The sequence below is a fragment of the Neovison vison genome, chromosome 1 (assembly GCF_020171115.1).
Source record: "Neovison vison isolate M4711 chromosome 1, ASM_NN_V1, whole genome shotgun sequence".
NCBI classification, from domain to species: domain Eukaryota; kingdom Metazoa; phylum Chordata; class Mammalia; order Carnivora; family Mustelidae; genus Neogale; species Neogale vison.
This window is the reverse complement of record NC_058091.1, coordinates 279,904,495-279,909,225: the sequence shown is the minus strand read 5'-3', so window position 1 is coordinate 279,909,225 and position 4,731 is coordinate 279,904,495. Positions and strand designations below refer to the sequence as shown.

At 40.8% G+C, this 4,731-nt stretch overlaps 1 pseudogene; it reads left to right on the top strand.

Moving 5' to 3' along the window:
• The first annotated feature begins 202 nt into the window (after positions 1-202).
• Positions 203-927, top strand: LOC122893562 (annotated as a pseudogene).
• Positions 928-4,731: the final 3,804 nt, after the last annotated feature.

Genomic DNA, 4,731 nt, shown 5'->3' with positions numbered 1-4,731 from the left:
TCTCAATGACATCAGGAAGATTAGAAAGAGAATGTTTTACACTAAATCATTTGCTTTGCCCTATAATGCACACATGGACGTTTTAAATTAACAATGCCAGAGCCGAGGGGACCCCGCAGTGGTGCTGCCAGTGTCCTGGGGGAGGACCTGAGGGCATCACTGAATCTGAAATGTTTAAATTGGATACAAAACGGTTTCAGCAATGCAGACAATTAAATGTGTTGTTCTGGGCGATGGCGCCGTTGGTAAAACACGTCTCCTGATATCTTACACAACAAACAGATTTCCATCTGAGTATCAACCAACTCCTTCTGGCAGCGATGCGGTCACAGTAATGACTGGTGGACGGCCAGATACTCTTGGACTTCGCAATACTGCAGGGCAAGAGGATTCTGACAGATTAGGACCCCTGAGTTATCCACAAACAGATGGATATCCAGTCTGTTTTTCAGGGGTCTCTCCTTCCTCATTTGAAAATGGAAGGAAAAGTGGGTGCCAGAGATATAACTCACCATTGTCCAAAGACTCCTTTCTTGCTTGTTGGGACCCAAACTGACCTCTACCACTGAGAAACTTGCCAAGAACAAACAGAAGCCTGTCACTGCAGGGGCTGCTGAAAAGTCGGCCGGTGGCCTGAAGGCAGTGGAGTACGTGGTCTGTTCTGCGCTCACCCAGAAAAGCCAAAAGAATGTACCGGACAAGGCAATATTGGCTGCCCTGGGGCCTCTGGAACCGCGGAAGAGCCGCAGCCGCGTGCTGCAGGGAACGGCTCTCCAGAGCCTTTCCTGCACAGCTGGTGTCGGCCTTGCGCTAAAAGCAATGTTCAATCAAACTCAAGAGGAAAGATTAAAATTCGTTTCCGCAGTCATGACAGATACCCTGCACCTACTCACGTGCACTCGTGGGAGACAAGGCCCACAGGTATGATCCTCTTCCGCCTCTCAGTACTAGTTCCTTTGAATAATTATGTCTTGGGAGAACAGCAAACAATTCTAGTTTTTGTTTGGTTGTTTTGCCCCCCCCCCCCCAAAAGCAAAGCATGCTTGTGATGACTCTGTAACACACGAATTTGGGTCCTTGAAGCTGCTCCTAGCTCCATCCACTCTGAAGAATAAGCTGACACATTTAGGTGTTTTTTTTTTTTTTTTTAATTTTTTTCCTTCCTCCCTCTCTCCCTCCCTCCTTTCCATTCTTCCTTCCTTCCTTCCTTCTTTCTTCCTTTTAATTTTTATTAACATATAATATATTATTTGTTTCAGGGGTACCGGATTCATCAGTCTTACCCAATTCACAGCACTCACCATAGCACATACCCTCCCCAATGTCCATCACTCAATCTTATCCATCCCTCCCAACCCCCTTCCCCTCCAGCAGCCCTCGGTTTGTTTCCTGAGACTAAGAGTCTCTTATGGTTTGTCTCCCTCTCTGATTTCGTCTTGTTTCGTTTTCCCCTCCTTTCCCCTATAATCCTCTCTTGTTTCTCAAAGTCCTCATATCAGTGAGATCATTTGATAATTCTCTTTCTCTGACTGACTTATCTCACTTAGCGTAATCCCCTCTAGTTCCACCCACGTCATTCAAATGGCACCATTTTGTGTCTTTTTGATGGCTGCATAATATTCCATTGTAGATAATGTACCACATTGTTTTTATCCATTCATCTATAGATGGACATCTAGACTCCTTTCATAGTTTGGCTATTGTGGACATTGCTGCTATAAACATTCAGGTACACATGCTCCTTCGGATCACTACATTTGTATCTTTAGGGTAAATACCCAGTAGTGCAATTGCTGGGTCATAGGGTAGCTCTATTTTCAACTTTTTGAGGAAGTTCCATACTGTTTTCCAGAGTGGCTGCACCAGCTTACATTCCCACCAACAGTGTTGGAGGGTTCCCCTTTCTCTGCATCCTTGCCAACATCTGTCATTTCTGGACTTGTTAATTTTAGCCATTCTGACTGGTGTGAGGTGGTATCTTACTGTGGTTTTGATTTGTATTTCCCTGATGCCAGTGATGTGGAGCACTTTTTCATGTGTCTGTTAGCCATTTGACTGTCTTCTTTGCAGAAATGTCTATTCATGTCTTCTGCCCATTTCTTGATTGGATTATTTGTTCTTTGGGTGTTGAGTTTGATAAGTTCTTTATAGATTTTGGATACTAGCCCTTTATCTGACATGTCATTTGGAAATATCTTCTCTCATTCTGTCAGTTGTCTTTTGGTTTTGTCAACTGTTTCCTTTGCTGTGCAAAAGCTTTTTATCTGGATGAAGTCCAAGTGGTTCATTTTTGCCATTGCTTCCCTTGCCTTTGGTAACTATTTATTTATTTATTCATTTTTTTGTGGGGCCAGGGAGGGTGTGTGAGGTTTGTTTTTATTTAGTCATGTTTTTAAAATTCATTAATCACTGGGCAGCCCTTAATCGGAAAAGGATGGATTGATTCCACATTCCACTTCCTAGATCTAGTTTACAAAACTTGTTCTCTATCTGGTGCTCTTAAAAGGAATATAGCAGGGGCACCTGAGTGGCTCAGTGGGTTAAGCCTCTGCCTTCGGCTCATGTCATGATCCCAGCATCCTGGGATTGAGCCCCCACATTGGGCTCTCTGCTCAGCAGGGAGTCTGCTTCCCCCTCTCTCTGCCTGCCTCTCTGCCCACTTGTGATCTCTCTCTCTCTCTCTCTGTCAAATAAATAAATAAAATACTAAAAAAAAAAAAAAGGAGTATAGCAAATGCCTCATTTAATAACCTACTCCTTTTTGAACTTTGCCTTTTCTCTCTACCCTTAAGTAGATCCAGTATTTGATGAAACTTGTGAATGTGGGTAGAAACTGTCTTGCCCCTCCTTTTTTCTAGGGTGCACTATATATGTGACTTTGACTTTCAGGAATGGTTTGCCATTTGCTAGCTTTTTTAAAAATTAATTTCTTTTTTTTTCTTTTTTTTTTTTAAATTAATTTCTTTTTAAAAATATTTAATTTATTTATTTGACAGAGAGAGAGAGAGATCACAAGTAAGCAGAGAGGCAGGCAGAAAGAGAGGGAGGAAGCAGGCTCCCTGCTGAGCAGAGAGCCCGATACGGGGCTCTATCCCAGGACCCTGAGATCATGACCTGAGTCAAAGGCAGAGGCTTTAACCTACTGAGCCACCCAGATGCCCCTTGAAATCAATTTCTAACTTTTTCACTGATAGATGAAGAAAAGTATTTCACCTTTTGAGATACACCAAATGAATTGAGTAAATAATTAAACACACTTTTTTCACTGTCAGTCATTGTCTTGTACGCTTAGCATAGATGTCTAGCTTAACAGCATGGGACACGGTGTTCCTAGAACACAGTTGAAGATCTGGTAAATTGAGAAAATGCAAGGGGTGGCACCAGAAGACAGATGTTTACAGAATGAAACACATCCTCTTTCAAGTTGGGAGGGTGGAAACCTGCTTCATGAAGAAGATGGGGGTGGGGAGAACATTTAACAACAGGGACAGCAGTCAGAGGAATCCCCTTATCTCTGTTTTGTATATGAGGAACCCTAGAGTAGCTAGTTAAGGCCCAGTCGTTTAATAAAAAGATCATGGAGTTTTATGAAGACTTGATAACTATGTGCTAGTAGGGATTTTATTTGCTTAGTTTGGTTGCAATTTCCAATTTTTTAAAAATGTTTAGGTAATCTTGTCCTCCTTCCCCAAATCCTGATTCTTGTAGGTTCATTGCTGTTGAACCAATGCTTTCTCATGGCTCTGTTCTTTGTACATGCATTCTTTTCACATGTATTAAACAAACAAAACCCCCTTAAGAATACTAACACCTTTCCAATAATATTACTGCTGCAATGTTATTCTTTTAACCTTTTTGTTCTTGATATATATGCCACTAAGGATGTATAGACATTTGCTCTGTCTTAAGATTACTTTGAATAGTTCATCTATTTGATTTTTATCAGCAGTTTGTTACATATTCAGGCTCATTTATTTTATCTTATTTTAATTTTTAGAAATTAATTTGTATATGTACTTTTGTCTTGTATCTATGTACAATTTTCACATGGTTTCAAAGTTACATTTAGAAAACAAATTATTGTCAAAGTAATTCAGCCTGTCCCATCAGCCTCCCTGCTTCCTCTCCCTGTGGATAGCCATTTAAACAGTGTATGGTTTGTCATTCTATTGTTTATGTTCAGCACATAATTGTAAATCTGTCCCGATGATCTTATGTGGAGCCAGACTAGAGAGCCTTTACTGTAGAAAATAATGAGCTAGAATGTTTTTTCATCTTATAGAGCAAGGACTTTTACAACATTTTTAAGGCTGTGTTTCCTGCATCTATATTAGAGGTTGGCACATAGTAGATGGTTGAGTAACATGTGTTGAATGAATGAATGAATGAATGAATACTTGGTAGAATTTTGCAATCAGAAGAGTGAGAGAATCAAAGCTGTTCTTTTTTTGAAAACTTAATCTGACGGTAATGGTTAAGGTAATTTGGAAGGAAAAACTGAACACTGAGAATTACTTGGTTAAGTGGATGATAGCAATTTTGAAAAAAACAAAAATAAAAAGAGTACGTACGTGTGTGTGTGTGTGTGTGTGTGTGTGTGTGTGTGTATGTGTAAATTTTGTGGGCAGGCTGTATGCTGTCCAGATTGGCTCTATTGATATCCGTTGGATGTGCTTATGTTTCTGTGGTCAGCTCTCCTCACTTTCATCACTGGCAGGTGACAGGCTTCGG